Genomic DNA, 18,805 nt, shown 5'->3' with positions numbered 1-18,805 from the left:
CACTATTACCCCGGAGTCTCATGTACAAAGAGTGTGTAAGCCATTTCCTATGCAAAAGACAGGATTTATAAAAGGTGAACTTGGAGTGAAAATTAGATTAAAGTTTCAGTCATTCATAAGTCTTACACAGGCATGTTTGGTGCTGCCATTTTAGTGACTCGAGGCAGCAGGAGAATGAAGTGAACTGGAAATCTCATTTCTTTGTGCATTTCAATGACAATCTGATGTCCATCCATTCTTTTTCTAAACTTGGTTCTTCTAATCTGTAACAGAACAGGCGTCGTGTGAGTTTCTGACGGTGGTCTCTGCAACGAGCTTGCTACTCCAAGAGGATGGCTTGAAGATGTCTAAGTCTACTGATAAGTCAGGTGTAATCAGGAAAAACGTCACAAATACCATTAGCTATATTTAAATGACAGAAAAGTTTTGTTTTGAAGTTTGAGATAAAATAAGCACCTTCCTATTTTAAGAAGTTAGAAAATGTACGTGCGCAATCAAGTGCGACTGAGTTAACTGAATTGAAAGTTGGAGCATTTTCTGTTATTTATTTACTTCATTAAAAGAGACAAATATCACTTTATTTAAAATATTCTTTCACAGTGGAAAATGTGACGTGTGATGGAGATTTGCTCAGACCACCAGGCTGCTGTTTGTACTGGCAGCCATAAGACACAACCACACACTCTACTGTTACAATCACTCATGCTGACTTCTGATGATTTGTTCTACTTACAAGAGCGTCTTTCAGGGGTGTTAAAGAGGAAATTCTATAAACAATGTATCCAAGTTGATGTCACCTCTCAAGCAAAATCTGAAATGGTGAACTAACCTGTCATTGAAACTCTACACGGTGTCTGTCTGTTTTAACACTAGAATTACCAAACTCTACAAAAAAACTCGTAGATCTGACCCACCTTAAAACACTTCACACCTCTCCGCCAGCGTCTTTTGTCATCTAAGTGTGCTGATAAAGACAATCTGCCGTATCTGATATCAAATATCTGATTCCATCCCCCCATTGACTTAGAACGTTCACAAACTTCTCCCAGCTCATGCCTTGATTGATTATCTGGGAGTGAAGTGGAGTTTTAGAGTGGATATAATAGATCGTTATTTGGAACACACGCATTTCATGTGTGTTCTGTTTCTACTGTAATCTGTGTAAACACATTGTTAAAACAGAAACTTTTTAATATTTTAGTAATAAATGTTACAAAATATAGATATAAACTATAAAATGTGTAAAGCATGAAGGCCAAAGATCAAATAAACACTTTCATAAAAGGTTCAAGAACAACACAACAGCTTCCGTGGCGTACCGGTAACATTTGCTGACTCGGCATACCTCAGAAACCCGAGTTTGATTCCCCAATGGGGAGAATGTTATTTTTTTTCTTTTTAACCTTTGCCACTCTGCCTGCCTGCCTGCCTGAACTCCCTGTCTATCTATATAGTAATAACAGGCATTTTATTATTATATATGTGCTTCCCTGTCTGCCTATCATATAGTGCCTTTCCTTCCTACCTATCTATATATCTATCCCCTTAGCTGTTTTTTATATATCTATTATACAGTGCCTTCCCTGTTTATTTATATGTCTAGTGCCTTCACTGCCTGTCTGTCTGTCTGATTGCATATAGCGCTGAACTTACTGCTCTGTACTATTCTGTCCTTTGCATGTCCTGGAGTACAAAAGAAACAGCACCATACAGCAACATGTGCGAACTGGCAAGATCAGGGAAAAAAACACGCGGTCACTGATTACAAACTGCAAGATGATTGAAAGAGACAATATATGTAAAAACATCATCGCACTAATGCAATATTATTGTTATGTATTGAAATAAATGTAACAATGATTGGTAGTATTCCCAGGCAGAAGGGGGCGCCAGAGTGGGGTTAAGAGAGATCTTGGACAAGCAGTTACAGAGAACCTTCTTAGTAAAAGCCTACTGTGCAGTTAACTTCTGGCCTCAGTGTTTGTCATTGAATATCAGCCTCAAATGACCTAACATAGCAAACTGGCGGCGAGGATAAAGTTGATTCCCAGTGCGTAAGTTCGTCTCTTTATGACTGCAGCGGGAGTTTTTATTCAGTATATTTATATAAAGAAAACCATTGTGGCAACATGGCTGCGACGCTGGGGCACATGGACGATTTTGATGAAAATGTGGAGCAGTGGACCACTTATATTGAGCGTTTCGAAACCTTTGCATTAGCTAATGATATTGGAGAGGACAAACTGGTGCCAGTGCTATTAACTGTAATTGGACGTACAACGTATGGCTTGCTGCGTAGTCTTTTAGCACGGAGAAACCAAAGGACAAAACGTTTGACCAGATTAAAGCAGTGCTACAGCAGCATTTTTCTCCAAAGCCTTTGGTAATAACAGAAAGGTTTCGCTTTCACAAAAGGAACCAAGCGGAGGGGGAGTCGGTTTCACAATATGTTGCTGTCTTAAAGAAACTGTCTGAGCACTGTGAATTTGGCGCATACTTGGAGGAAGCATTGCGTGATCGATTTGTTTGTGGACTAAATAATGAAGCGATACAGAAACGACTGTTAACTGAAGTAGCGTTGACCTATAAAAAAGCAGTCGAAATCGCAATTTCCATGGAGATGGTGGCACGCGAATCGCAGCAGCTTTGTGGATCTTTAAAAGTGAATGAGCTATCGGTTTCAGATAAGATAAGGAAATGCAAACGATGCGGAAGAGTTAATCACAGTGACAGTGATTGTTGGTACAAAGATCAGGATTGCCATAACTGTGGTAAGAAGGGCCACGCAGCGCGAGTATGTAAACAGAAGGAATCTATAAGGAGAGAGGAGGGAGCGCAGTATAAAGGGAAGTCACAACGGCGATCGGATTATCCTAAAAAGAGACCTGTAAATCGCGTTATATTGCAGGAGGTGTCCAGTGAAGCGTCAGGTAACGAAACTGACACAGAATTAGCCTTACATAAGCTGATCCAAGAAGGGGAGAAGTCACACATTAGTGTGAAACCTAAAATAGAAGGCACAGAAGTAGAGATGGAGTTGGACACAGGGGCAGCAGTGTCATTAATTTCAATAAAACTATACAAGAAATTACTGAGCCACGTGCCTCTTGAGACAACTGATGTAGTTTTGAAGACTTACACTGGGGAACCAATATCCCCTGAAGGAGTTATTAATGTGAAAGTCACTTTGAACAAACAGTTAGCTGTCCTTCCATTATATGTTATCAGAGGAAATTATACACCCCTGTTTGGTAGAGAGTGGCTCAGAAGAATTAAATTGAATTGGCAAGAGATTAAGTCAGTACAGCAAGTTACTTTGAAGAGCATAATACAAAAACATGCTGCAGTTTTCAGTAAAGATTTGGGGACAATGAAGGGCATTGAAGCAGTCATTTCTTTGAAACCACAACATAAGCCAAAGTTCTGTCGTGCTCGGGTTGTACCCTATGCTGCTGATCAAAGTAGAGGCTGAGCTGTCCCGCCTGCTAGAATTAGGTGTGCTGTCACCTATGCAGTATAGTGAGTGGGCCACTCCTGTGGTGCCAGTTGTAAAGAGATGGTTCTGTGAGGCTTTGTGGTGATTTTAAAGTGACCTTAAACCCAGCCATTTGTGTGGAACACTATCCAATTCCACACATTGAAGACTTGTTCGCCTCATTAGCTGGGGGACAGCGTTTCAGCAAATTGCACTTGGCACAGGCGTACCTACAGATAAAGGTTGAGGAACAATCACGTAAACTGCTCACCATCAATACCCAAAAGGGGTTGTTCTGCTATAATCGTCTACCATTTGGGATTGCTTCAGCACCTTCCATATTCCAACGGGCGATGGATCAGGTGTTACAAGGCCTTTCCAATGTGCATTGTTACTTGGACGATATATTGGTTACAGGCTGTAATGATGCAGAGCACCTGCAGAATTTGGATAGAGTATTGGGCGATTGAAAGAATTTGGCTTATGTGTCCAAAAAGAAAAATGTGAATTTTTCAAGGAGACCTTGGAGTACCTGGGTCATAAAATTGATGCAGCAGGACTGCACAAGTCACCTGAAAAGGTCAGGGCTATTTTAGAGGCTCCAGCCCCCGATAATGTAACTAAACTGAGATCTTTCCTTGGTCTCATCAGTTACTATGGGCGATTCATACCCAATCTTGCAACCATTTTGACCCCATTAAATGAGCTGCTTTGCAAAGACAAACGCTGGCATTGGTCATCCGCATGTAAATCTGCATTCCAGAAAGCTAAGGAGCAGTTGGTGTCTCAAAATGTCCTAACGCACTACGATCCACAACTAAGCATCCGCCTGGCTTGTGATGCTTCTCCATATGGTGTGGGAGCTGTCATTTCCCATGTCTTTCCCAATGGTGAAGAGAAACCAATCGCTTTTGCATCCAGAACACTGAGTAAGGCTGAACAGAACTATGCACAAATTGAGCGAGAAGCCCTTGGGATTGTGTTTGGGGTCAGGAAGTTTCATCAATACCTATATGGACGGAAGTTTACTCTCTTCACAGACCATCGGCCACTGACAAGAATCTTTAGCCCAGAGAAAGGGGTACCGTCTATGGCAGCTGCCAGAATGCAGAGGTGGGCATTAATATTAGCAGCCCACAGTTACACCATAGAATATAAGAAGGCTGCTCTCAATGCCAATGCTGATGGGCTTTCTCGTTTGCCCTTACTAATTAAACATAAGGAGAGCCAGAACACAGTTGACATTTTTTACATAAAACAAATGGAATTACTACCAGTGAGTAGTGCAGAAATTCGTAGAGAGACCATGTTGGACCCTACATTGTCTAAACTAATGGATATGGTGTTGCTGGGACATTTTCCTAAACAATTGGTGGATAATGATGAGTTACAGCCTTTCATCAACAGACAAACAGAGCTTACCGTACAACAAGGATGCCTGATGTGGGGGAGCAGAGTAATTGTGCCCCCTAAATTACGCCCTCGTGTTTTGTCAGAACTACATGTCAGCCACCCGGTATAGTGAGGATGAAGTCCTTGGCACGCAGTTATGTTTGGTGGCCAGGTATCGACAGCCAGATTGAGCAACAAGTACACAACTGCCAGTCATGTCAGCGTGTTCAAAATCTTCCAAGCCCTGTGCCCCTCCACCCATGGATATGGCCAAGTGGGCCATGGCAGAGAATTCATGTTGATTTTGCTGGGCCTTATGAAGGCCATATGTACTTAGTAGTAGTCGATGCCCACTCAAAGTGGCCTGAGGTTCAACTAATGGATAGTGTCACAACTAGTAAGACTGTTCATGTCATGAGGACCCTTTTTAGTCGTTATGGGATACCTGAAGTCCTTGTTAGTGACAATGGCCCACAGTTAATTTCTGATGAATTTGCATATTTTATGAAAACCAACCATATTAAACATATACGATCTGCTCCCTATCATCCAGCTACCAATGGGCTTGTAGAACGCTTTGTGCAAACTTTCAAACAAGCTTTGAAGGCATCAAAAGGATCTGCTTTAGTACAGCAAAGACTAGACACGTTTTTACTCTCATATCGCAATACTCCACATGCTACAACACAGGAATCTCCAGCTATGCTTTTTATGGGTCGCAAATTACGTTCACGGCTAGATGTGCTTAAACCAAATGTGGCTTCTACAGTGAGTCAGTCTCAAGATGTTCAGCTGTTGCACAGTAACCGAAATCCAGACAATTTAATGTGGGTGACCCAGTGCTGGTCGGGATTACGAAGGGGAGAAAAGTGGACACCTGGAGTGGTAACCTCCCAGTTGGGACCAGTTTCCTACAGTGTAAAAGTTGGGAATGCTGAAGATTGGAAACGGCATGCAGACCAGTTACTACTCAACCGAGCAAATGAAAGTGTTCCACAGGCCACACAGCCAGAAGAGACACCTTCTTCCAACTTGGTAACAATGTCACCAGTAACATTAGAGAATAATACAGTCGATGCAGGGCATAACCCTACGGGAGTAGGCTCAGTCATTCCAGACATGGTTCCTCAAACTAGTGAACCTCAGACATATGCACCTCCAACTTCACCTACAGAGAGCAGTGGCAGACGCTATCCTTTGCGAGTATCTAAGCCTCCAGATCGTTTAAATCTTTAAATGTTATAAAGTAGTTGAAACAGTACAATGTATTTATGTAAATAGTTACCTTCAAGCAGAACTGCTCCATTCTGGATATGTGGCAGTGAACTACAGCTTTGTTATAGTAGTTTTGCTCATTTTGACTGTTTAGTCTTTGTGGTTTTATAAATAGGTGGGAGGGAAATGTTATGTATTGAAATAAATGTAACAATGATTGGTAGTATTCCCAGGCAGAAGGGGGCGCCAGAGTGGGGTTAAGAGAGATCTTGGACAAGCAGTTACAGAGAACCTTCTTAGTAAAAGCCTACTGTGCAGTTAACTTCTGGCCTCAGTGTTTGTCATTGAATATCAGCCTCAAATGACCTAACATAGCAATTATTTGAAAAAGAACAGCAGCAGATAGGGTTATACGCCTTATCTGATGCTGTTCATTTTCAAATAATATTGCATGTACTGTGCATTGGTACTGCTGCACTAAATAAGCTGACACCTTCTGTAGCAGTGCCAGCACGTATTCAAACCCGATCTGACGCTGTTCATTTTCAAATAATATTGCATGTACTTAACTATTTTAAAATAAAAACATGCATTTGATTTCAGTCAGTCTGTAACAGCCAGTGTAAATACATGAGAATTGTAAAGGTTAGCTTTGATTTTTTTAATTCAGTTTCATTCTCTCAGTCGCGTTCACGATCCCATTCTGACACTGCTGTTTTCACATAAAGACACGATATAGCTCAAATGTTATTTATATGGAGACACGCTATATTCGAATGTTATTTATGTAGGGAAGAAAGTACATTGTCAGGTGAGTAGTTATATGCATGCACCTTCTGTCACAATGATTTATGACCCTTAAGCCCCGCCACCTTTGGATTTTGGACCGGAATTTCCGCCCCCTGCTGATGTCACATCTCCCCCCACGTGACCTAGCCCCTGCCCTCTGGCACCTGATTGGCTCTACTTTCTCTCAAGGGCAGTTTGATGGATGTCTGCCCCTTCTTGAACCTGCCCCCAGGCACCTGATTGGCTCTACTTTCTGTCAAGGGGAATTTGATGGATGTCTGACCCCTGTTTGAACTCATCCCACAGCCAACCGCTTAATTAAACAAACTGTCAAGAGCAGCCCCCTCCTTGAATGGGCATGTCCTGACAAATCCAGGCCATTTACAGACCTGTTTCTATCCAGACCCTGCCATTCACCCCTTCTGAAAAGGGCTGTATAAAAAGCTGAGCATTTTCTAAAGACTCTGTGAAGAAAAATGGAATCTATGCCCAATGTCCCGGTGAAGCGTCCGTTCCACATAATCTATTTGAAGGATCATTTGATAAGGGTTAAAAGATGTTTGGTGTCTGAGTTTCTCGAAGCTGAAGCTCGGTCTAAGTTCTGCGAAGCCCGGCTGTTATCGGAGGACAACAAGGAAAACTGTCCACCAGCTTTAGTATTGAAGGACTGAATTCTGCAAATTGAAACGGCGGTCGAGTAACGGACTATGAGGGCTGAAACATAACTCAATTCGTGTGATGACGCCACTGAAAACCATCCTTTATTTTAAGCCACGCCCTCCCCTTTTATCATAAATACACAGCCTGTTAATCAGAGGACCAAAAGAAGGACCATTTAAAGCTCACCAGCATGTCGGTAGCTACTGACTTTGAAATGACGGGGATCGGCGTAACACCCTCCGGGATACCACATGAAGCTCCAAAGCCTGAAGCTTCGTGGTCTGAGACTTCATGGCCTGAATCTTACTAGTTCTATAACTCGGTCCAGACTGACGGTCTTCAAGATCCCCAAAAATCTGACCTCCAGTATTTTAGTATACGACCCGATTACAGTCTCTGGTCAAGACACCTCGAGCCGGATTGCGGATTCCATTCTCCAGGTCGGGATGGTCTTGCGCCGCCTCGCTGATGATCAGGCGGATAACCCCATCCCCGCCAATGGTGCTCAGACGGATAGCACCGTCTCCGATAAGGGTACTCAGACGGACATCTCTTACCTAGCTCCAGGACAACCATGGGTGATCAGACACGGTCCGGAGGAGCCGGAGGAACCGATGTCGATCAATCCGGCTGAGACGGCCTTGGATTGCCCGGATGGTGTGCTGCCTGAAACCTGGAAAAAGGCTCAGCAAATTGTTAAAGGGCTGATGACGAGTCTGCTGGATATCAACGTCTACTACGATCAGAAAAAAGAATGTCAAGGCTGCGAGAGAGCCCATCCCAGCCAGAGAAGACATACCTGCCTCTTTGAACCTGAAACCACCTACCGTCAAGGGCGCTTTCAGAGGATTCTGAAAATTTTTCGCAAGTCTTGGCTGAAAGGACTGGTGGTGAAAATTCTAGGTTATTTTAATATTCTACTGCTGATACACAAAATACACGCTGTGGTTGAAAAGACTGTGTGTGAGTTTGATAATACCAACTCTATTCATGATACAGTAATAAAGTCATTTTATGATATGGATGAATACTCTTACACTGTAGCCCGCCATGTGGCAAATGAGTTTTGTAAGCGGAATCTTAATCATGAGGGTCATATGAACCTGTGGACTAAATATGACCTGGAATTTGATGATATGATAGAACTGAGTTGTAATTTTGTACCTGAAACTGTGTGAACAATTCAGACTCCTAAATAAATGTTTTCTATAAGGTTAAGCGTTGTCAGTGTCTGTTTTATCACCGGCAATGGAGCAGGTCTTGGAAAAAACATATTATAACTCTGAGAACGCCGGGGGCTTGGGGGGTAAAGATTCCTTGAAAAGAGCTCTCCGGCATGCGGGGCACCGTATTGGGGACCAAGAGGTATCCGATTGGTTATCGGGGCAATATGCCTACACGATCCATAAACCGGCCAGAGTCCACTTTAAAAAGGAATAAGGTGTACGTTTCCAATATAGATGGGCAATGGCAGATCAATCTGGTGGATATGACAAACCTGGCCGACTATAACCAGGGTTACAAATATCTACTGACTTGTATAGATATTCTTTCTAAATATGCCTGGGTCAGGGTACTGAAAAACAAAACGGGTAAAGAAGTAACGAGGGCTTTTCGAGAAATTTTGGAGCAAGGTAGAGTTCCGTCAAACTTCAAACCGAAAGCGGTAAAGAGTTTCTCAATCAGGAATTTCAAAGCCTGCTCAAGAAACACGTAATTAAACATTTTACCACCGCTAGTGAATTAAAGGCTTCAGTGGTGGAGAGATTTAACCGAACTCTGAAGACCAAAATGTGGCGTTATTTCAGCTCCTGGAATACCCGGTCCTATCTGCAAGGGTTACAGGACTTGGTGAAATCTTATAATCTGAGTCATCACCGAGGTATAAAAATGCCCCCCGCTGAGATGAATAGTTCCAATTCTTGGAAAGTCTTTAAAACCTTATACGGCCTAACTAAACCCCAAAGAAACCCAATATGTATATAAGTTCAAAGTCGGTGATGTGGTGAGAGTGTCGAAATCCCGGAATCCTTTTACTAAAGGATATGAACAAACCTTTTCAGACGAGGTATTTACCATTTCTGAACTAGTCCTGAGGGAGCCGCCTGTCTACAGGCTCAAAGATTATGATGGCGAAGACATTATAGGCTCCTTTTACGACGCAGAGTTACAAAAGATTCGAGGGCCGGACATCTTCAGGATTGGAAAGATTCTGGCGAAAAAAAATATCCGTAGAAAAAAGCATATTTTGGTGAAATGGCTCGGATGGCCCGAAAAGTTTAACTGTTGGATCCTTGAAAGCTATGCGCAAGATGTTAAATACTGAGAATGAAAAATAGTATTTAATTCACAGGGTTTTCACGATGGAGAGAAAAAGCTTTTACGTCATTCTCCCCAGCAAGTCTTCCCGGGATGTTTTCCCTAATAACACCATCACCGAATTTACCATCAAATTAGCCACCCCCATCGAACTACAGGGCCCTTGGGAAGTTGCATTGGCCGAAATTCAGTATCCGCACACCTGGAATACCCTAGATAAATTGTGGTGTCCCCGCGAATAGTTAAATATTATACTATTCCATCGGGGTATTACGCTAGCCTCGAGAAAGTGACATCCAAGATGAATGAAGCGTTGGTGAAAGAACCCCAAGCCGTCGAGGGCGGTTCAGCAAACACTCCAATACCTGAAAACACTATGAGATTCCGCTACAGCGCTATCGAGCGAAGATTCTACGTCTTAAGCAGCGTGAAGGATGAATCTTTGCATGTCAAGAGACAGTTGGCAAGGCTTTTAGGAGCTCATGGGGACGTGAGCATAGGTCTGGTGAATGAAGCTCCATACCCTGCGGATATCAGAGCGGGGTTTTATACCTTGTATGTCTATAGCGATATTGTGTCTCACCAAAGAGTCGGAGACAGCTACGTCCCTCTCTTGAGATGCGTACATATTGAGGATGAGATGAATAAGATTACCACAATCACTTACGACAGGCCGCACTACGCTCCGGTCAGCAAGAGTCAGTTTGATACTTTGACCGTTGAAATAAAGACGGATCAGAACACACCGGTTCCATTTCAGTTTGGTAAAGTCATTATCAAGTTACATTTCAGACCCTGTAAAAGTTGTATACATGACTATTACAGAGATGAGATCTTACCTGGACCCTAGCCCCTACGTGCATTATTATGAAACCCAAGCGGGCAACGGTCTCCCCAGGTTTTCTGGGGCCCCCGTGATGTACGGTTCTGGGATTGGCAGAATATTTCGCGGATTGTTTAGACGGCCTTTGCCTCTCTTAAAAAGAGGCTTCGAAATTGTCAAACCCCACATTAAATCAACCGCTAAAAATATTGTCAAAGACGTGGTGGCAGGGGCCATGTCGGGAGCGATGACTCAAGGAAGCGAAGAAAATCAATCGGGGTCGGGTCTGATGGTGATGAGGAAAGCTAAGCGTAAGAGACCGCCCGGATCACGAGCCGGACCCGTCCTCAAAAAGACGCGCCGTTCGGCTTTTACATCATTTTCTTCTCTCCACCACAAGGATAAGTCCCGCAGAAAAAAGAAATCGAAAAACATTTTTTAGTTCAAGATGTCTTTTGTTCATCGAATGTCTCAAGAGTGTGTGAAATCCGAACTGGACTTGTTTACGGTACCTTATACTCAGACTAGTGTAGAAAAAAGCATCTACGTCGAGGTCCCCCCTCTCTCAGCTCTATTGGAAGTCGCCCCGTTGGAGTTTCTGATTACCGGGAATGGGGAAGACTACTTGGACCTGAATAACACGCTTCTACACATCCGATGCAAAATCGTCAATGCCGACGCAACTAATCCGGGCCAAGGGGCCCGGGTAGCCTTGGTTAATTATCCGATAGCCGCTTTATTTTCACAAGTGGATGTCACCTTGGGAGATCGCTTAATATCCCAGAGTTCCAGCCTTTACCCTTACAGGGCCCTTTTTGAGGAACTGTTAAATTACAGCAATGAAACTCTCAAGTTCCAATTTGCTTCGGGTCTTTTTTACAAAGACACGGCCAACGAACATGAAAACACCGCCTTGGATGGACCGAATGAGGGTTTCAAAAAAAGAAATGGATATATACGGCCCAGGGTAAAACAGTAGAACTCCTCGGGCCTATTCATTCCAACCTATTTTTTCAAGAAAAATTAATTCTAAATGGGGTGGATGTCAGAACAAAAATAGTACGGAGCAAAAATGAATTCTGTCTGATGTCCGGAGATGCCAAGTGTTACAAAGTAAACATTTTATCCGCCGCTCTTTTTGTCAAGAAAGTTAAAGTTTCGTCGGCAGTGAAAATAGGGCACGCCCAAGCTCTCACCACCGCCAATGCCAAGTACCCCGTGGAAAGAGTGAATATGAAAGTTCTCAGTATGCCAGCCGGGATACGAGTGAGCAATCAGGAGAACCTGTTCTTGGGACAGATACCCAAGTACGTGGTCCTAGGCCTGGTGGATAATAATGCCAGGTGGAGTTCCTGGCCTTGTATTTGGACGGAGAGCAGATTCCAGCCAAACCATTTCAACCTGATTTTGCGAATGACATCACAGCTAGAGAATATTACAACCTCGTGTTGGCCTCCGGAAAGCATTTGAAAGACCAACCTCTAGCCATCAGTCGTTCTGACTTCTCCCGGAGATACACCCTGTTTGCCTTTGATTTGACGCCCGATCAAGAATGCAGAGACCATTTCTCCTTGGTGAAAACCGGGAACATGAGAATTGAAATCTGTTTTCGACAGCCCCTACTCCATACTGTGAATCTAATAGTGTACGCCGTCTTTGACAACATTATTAAAATAAACCAGAGAAGAAACATCCTTTATGATTACTAAAAAAGCATGAACACCCTGCAGATCAAGGAACTCCTGGCCGGTAATCCGTACACAGGAAATCTATTTTACGGAGTGTTGGCGTGCGACGAACTGCCGGAAAACTGCCGGAAAAAATACTTACGAATCTCCCGGCCATGATCATCGTCAATACTCACCGTCAAAACCAACCCGGAGAGCACTGGTTGTCGATACATCTCAGAGAAGACGGAATTGGTGAATTTTTTGACTCTTACGGCTGCCCGCCAGACTTTATCTATTTTCCTGAGGAAATATACCGCTTTTTAAACAGAAACTGTAAAGAAATTATTCACCATACCCGACAGCTTCAAAGCTGGTTTTCCAGCGTCTGCGGGCAACACTGTATTTTTTTCCTGCATCACAGAGGAAAAGGACGTTCTTATTTTAATGAAGTCACCAAGAACGATGATATGGTTCAAAAATTTATCAACACTTTGTCTAAGAACACTTCCCGAGGTTTTCAGGATCTTCCCTGCATGCAAAGTTCTATGCCCTGTCATTATCTTAATAAAGAATAGACAGTCTGTATAATCAAATGTAATATTTTATTAAACAAAAATATAATTACATTTCAATAAGGAATCCATTCATTCTTTTTGCGAGATTTGGTTTTCTTGCCCACAGGTGTAGCGGAAGCAGGGACCGAGGCAGCAGAGGCAGCAGAGGCAGCAAAGGCAGAACTCCCGTCCGGGGGAGAAGTTTTGAAACTCTATAGAAGTTCTCTCGTGTCGATGTTTGGTACGGCAGAGGTCGGAATGTTCAAACCGGCCAGGGCCTTAATAAATTCTTTCCACCCCCTGGGTCTCCGATAGGACTGTATGTTGTGACGGGCGGTTAAATTTCGCATTAGATCGACCATATTCGTACCGGGTAAAGGTTCTCCGCAAAACACAAACTCTCCCAAGCCATTCCAGTAGGTTGTATTAGGGTGATGCGACATTTTCTGTAAAATAATTTCGGTATATTTCTTTGATTTATCCGAGCACTTTTCAAAATCTCGTCGTACACCCTTTCTTCTGGGGTACTAGGAGCCTGTTTGAGAGCTCCCGACGGTTCCTCCTGGCTCTCGTCAGGCTGCAATAATGTCAGAGAACCGGATTGTTTATCTGCTTTTTTCACAAAGGTCAGGTATCTTTGCAAGACGGTCGTATAAAGTTTTACTTTTGCGTCGGCGCTCAAGTCACCACGTTCAAGTATGAGTTTCATTTGTTTATCCAGTTCACTTTCCATAGCGCTTAAAAGGCCGGTGGAATTTGGGGCTTTCTGACAACATTGAGCCATTTGTTGTTGAGGGACCAGGTACATCTTGCGCGTGTATTCCATATTTATACTCTCAACCCTAGTAAACTAGTATTGAAAGGAATGGCGGCGCTTAATAGGGCACCGAGAAACCCCCCTTTCTGATTTAAAAGGGCTTTTTTCTTTTTAACGGTGAGTTTTTTATCACCAAGTTTTTTAACGGAGCAACGATGCTTCTTCAACAACTTGAACTGTCTGGACGTCAGGGGGACACGGCCTTTTAAAGTATTGAGAGCTATTTCTGACAGAGCGTAAAATCGTCCGGAGCCTCACTCAGCAACGCTTTTCTTCGACGACAGGAACCCCTGTGTAGGGTCTTGAGCAGAAGGAGATTTCTTTTTATTCTGCACGACATGTCGGCTCTTTCTCAAATACTCGGAAAATTGCCCGTCTTTATCTTTTCACGACATACACCGCGGGCCAGTCGGGAGGAAACAATCCGGTACGTAAACGAAATTCATCAGGCGTTGGGGCTTTTAGATCCACCAACAGATAACCGTAAGGTTGTCTTATAGCGTCCTCAAAGGCCTCCAAGAAAAATTTAACCCTCCCAGGGTACATTTGACGCGCTAAATTGGTAATTTGCAGTTTATCTCTAGGGTTTTTAAAAAGGGTAATGTAATTGGCATTCAGATTTATCGTTCTACTTTTCTTGCCTTGAAAAAATAAATTTTGGACCAAGTAAATGATGGACAGATTCCTATGGTGAGTATATTTTGTGAAGGCCCTCTCTATCTCATTGCTATGACTCGCCTGTTCCATTAAATGTCGGCGATCACCAGGTTAAGCGGTCAGGGGCAGTAGTTAGGTAAATTAAAGGAGGCGGGTAGCCCCTCCAAAAATTTGGTTTTGGGAAATCGAGCTAGTAGCTCGTCGTACAGAGGCTGCCAGCAGCTGTAAAACCAGACTATATTGTCAGGGCGGCGAGAAACCACATGGTCAGCGTGCTCCAAGAGCTTTTTCATATAATGCGATTTGCCGGAACAAGAGGGTCCCGAGACTATTTTCGAGAACGGATGTTGAAGTCTAACGTCAAAACCCTCTTTAGTATCCATAGGGGAGAGTGGTGAAATCGGGCAACAGAACCCTTTTGTTGTAAACCACTCTGAATTTTTTTCTGAGTGGACGAGTTTGTAACGTCAGGTTCTTTTTGTTCCTATGAATCTGAGCGCCATGAACCGTTATTTCTTTCGTGAGATTGCGTTCCACAAAACTATGCACCGCTTGTTTTACCGCTTGAGCCGTTTCATGATTGAGAGTAATGCCTTTACCTTCATGCAGACCTTGCCTTTGAACGTTCTGTATGCGTACGTTTTCGGACCCCCAGAAACAAACTCTTCTATGAAATCGTCAGGATCTAGTTCGCTGGTGAGTTCCCCTAAATAGTCCCTGAGCGGCGGAGTGTACTGCCCGGGCGAGGCTGTGAAAATAACGGAATCTGTATCATGATACAGAATCCTTGACCCTAAACGTTCCAGCAAACCGTACAATTCTAGGAGGGCATAGGCCGTGGTAAAAGCAGCAATCACCACATTGACGGGGCCGGGTACAACGTATCTGTCATCCGCATACCTCCACTGCACTTGGCGATTTATGCTGCTGAAACCAAAATAGGACACCCTGTACATGTCTGAGAACAGGTAATCGAAGAACTCTTGGCTGTGTTTAACAAATGTTGTGGTCGGTTGATTAGGTTTCTGACCGAATTTTCCCCAAAGAGAATTCAGAAATAACTTGGAAATTTGTCTCTTAGCGGGGTTGGAGGTGATGTTTTTACTCTCCAATAAGTCGCCTTCTTTTATGAAATAGTCGTCAACATAGCGCCGGCGGGAGGCCCCGTCCTGGGCCCATGAGGGCCACCCGGAGGCTTCCTGTTTGCCTTTCAGATGAATTTTGATGTAATCGGCAAATAAATCGGATGTGCTCTGTTCGTAGTGCCATATCTCGTGTATTTTTAAAACTCTATACCCTTTATCTAAGGCTTTTAGTATTTCGACGCTGCACCAGGTTCCTGTTAAAGACCTTTCCCGATCATTGTGACGGCAAAGGCTGGTAGTTGTTTGAGTTTCTGCACACATACGACACAGAGTGAACATCAATTTACCGCAAATTCTTAAAGGGAGGACCGGAAAATACAGATTACGAAGGGCTAGCACGGTGATTTTAATAAGCCCGAAGTAATCTTTAAGATCACCAAAGTCCTCAAAAACAAAGGTCGGGTGGCCGATCGGGTAGGTTTTTATTTTGTTGACGTAAGGGTATAGACTTGTAAAATCGTAATAATGCATTTGCTCGGCGCCTTGAACCTTATGATATAATTTGATAGCGTTGGTGCGTCCTCCATACAGGGCATCATGGGGGTTGATAGGTTCAGGACACTCAAAGCGTCTTAAGAAATCCTGAAGCTCCGAATCCTCTTTTTTCATGCTTTCCCAGTGATGTTCCCAGAGAACTCTAACCGTCAGATTAAATTTTTCACGCAATTCCATCACCTTGTCGTCAAACGTCTTAAACAATTCGGCAAAATGCGTCCCTGTGAGAGGATGTTTAGCTCGCGTGTTGTAGCATTTGGGGCAGCCGTGATAAAAGCATCCGGAAAACTCAAAGGCCGTCGGGACGCCCTGAACTTCGACGTAACCGTCTAGATAAAAGGACCCCATCTTTACTTCACCGTGATTCAGGGCGTGTCGAATGTTTACATTTTCCTTCTCGGAAAGAAACATCAGCCATTGAATAGAAGCATTAGAATAAGCTTTGTGAGTGCTTTTGTAATGATCGCTCGGAATGATTCCAATCATGTTATCAGGCATGCAATTTTGTCTGTACATGGACAGGCTGGAGAGAAGCTAGGGACATACACTGAAAAGGATCGATATTACCGATCCTGAGCACTTCCTCTCTAAATTTCATGCACGCCTTTCTCAAAATAACTACGTCGTTTTTACAGTAGAAAGCCATTTCTCGTCTAAAGTTGAAGGTACCGCTTTTAATCGATTCGTACCAAGACAGAAATTCCTCTCTTTCCCGACTCATCATGTATTGAATGCCGTAATATTTAGGCTCGGGGTATGGTCTGATGTAATATGATTGATTGATGTAATGTGATTTTCAACGGTGTTAAAGAAGTGGGGAAAGTATCCATTTTGAGCCTGGAATCCCAGGGCCTTGGGCATCCCGCTCAATTTCATGGGTAAGAAGCTCAATGAGTCGATAAATCTCAATTCATAATCTTCTTCTATAAAACAAAGAAGTTTACAACCCTGAGCTGTAACTGTCGGAGTTTGCCCACTCTCAACGAGATATTTCAGTAGGAAATAGCCTTCATACCCCTTAGAATTATGAGCTATGAATGTGTACTCTTGGTATTTCGGACATCGATATCTGTGGAAGAACTCTGGGACACAGTCCTCCCCGGCCCAACTACACGATTAACCATTCCAATGCATGCAGTGGATGTAATTGGGGACGTGGATGCCGTCATCTTGACGGCACTCAAAATCATATAACACGTACTTTTCCTGGAGCGGGCTTAGCGGTAAACTTTGAATAAAACACTGATGATTTTCATCCGATTTTTTCAGGACCATTCTACAAACGCGACAGTGTTTGGTTCGACACTTGTGAGGTTTTGAATTGTCTTTCGAGGTGTATCTCAGTTTGCAGAGGGGGCAGACTTTATGGACGTCGCAGATACTTTCAGACCTGTGCGTCTTTTCATTCCATTTGGGCTTTTTATGGATTTCGAAGCAAAGCCTTGATCGACAGAAACGATGGCAGTCGGAACATCGGAAAGCCTCTCCGTCAACCCACCGACAGTCTGTAGATAAACAGACGTCACAGTGCTGCTCACAACGATATCATGAAGGGTTAGAATACCCCGTGTAGCAAAAATTGCAGATGTAGGAAAAACCCAGAAAGCCTTTTAGATTCAAAATACTGTAATAATGCTCGTGATGCAAAAACAGGAAAGCCTTCTTTGTATTTCTGGCCCCTGACGCTTCAAATTTTAATAGAGTGCTAGTGCTCGGTTCCCGGTACCAGACGATAATTTTAATTCCCATGAAATTCTCAAATTTTTCAATATCTGAAAACGTTATTTTCTGATCCATTGATAATCCGACCCTGACGTGCAATCGACGAGCCTCTTGTTCACACAATTTCTGATTGTTTCTGAATCTAGCATTTAATACAGCCAGCAAACATCTGACAAAACAACACTGATCATCCAGGTTGAAGGAGATCCACAGGTGTTTCCGTTTCTTTTGAACGATTACATTGTTGAAAAGGGTACGGGCTTTACGCCTGTAATTCTAACTGCACTAGATCCCTAGGATCCAAAGTGCTCGTAAAACTGTCTAATATTTGTTGAACAGTCTCGTGTATATGATTAAATACCTCGGCGAATGAATCGAGTGTGTAGGCCTCAGAAAAATTGAAACAGTGTCTAATCTCGATATTGTTAAATTTTGGACGCTCCGTTATAGAAGTGGACGGATGGGGATCTGGAGAGGAAGGATTGTCCGTATACAAAGTAGAGGGCTGCGGGGAGTTTACTGATGGTTGTGGAAAGGAAGGATTGTCCGTATGTGAAGTAGAGGGCTGTGGAGAGCCGAGACTCGAGATTACCCCGGACGGCTTAGTCACTCCGGAGCTTGTCTGAGGATTTGAAGAATCCGACCCTGTTAAAGCGTCAGCAGGCGTGTACTGATGCGAGGTAGATGGTTGTGGAGAGTCTGTTTCGGAAGTATCCGACCCTGTTAAATCATCAGCAGGCGCGTGCTGATGCGAGGTAGAAGGTTGTATTAACGCTGTGCTGACAGGGTGATGTAGAAGCGAGAAACTACTTGCCCCAGAGGTACCTGAAGTAGAAGGTTGTGGGCTTTTTACATTCGGATCTAGGGTCTTAGGTTGTTGGGCCGGACCTGAAGACGTTCCGGCCTCAGAAGAGGTATTCTTCAAAAGCTCCAGCAGAGCGTTAACTACGGCTATTTCATCAGAATTTAGAACCTGGAGCGCATTATTAATGAGATCAAAATTGTCGATCGGATGGGTCACAGGATGTGGTGACTGAACAATTTGAGGAGATCGCGGAGGGGCGGGAATTTT

The 18,805-nt window shown here is 43.5% G+C and overlaps 1 pseudogene; it reads left to right on the top strand.

Moving 5' to 3' along the window:
• The first annotated feature begins 2,486 nt into the window (after positions 1 to 2,486).
• On the top strand, positions 2,487 to 6,103 carry LOC120526587 (annotated as a pseudogene).
• Positions 6,104 to 18,805: the final 12,702 nt, after the last annotated feature.

This window comes from Polypterus senegalus, chromosome 3, assembly GCF_016835505.1.
Source record: "Polypterus senegalus isolate Bchr_013 chromosome 3, ASM1683550v1, whole genome shotgun sequence".
Taxonomy (NCBI): Eukaryota; Metazoa; Chordata; class Cladistia; order Polypteriformes; family Polypteridae; genus Polypterus; species Polypterus senegalus.
Note: the sequence above shows the minus strand (reverse complement) of the source record. Positions and strands in the feature narration are given on the sequence as shown.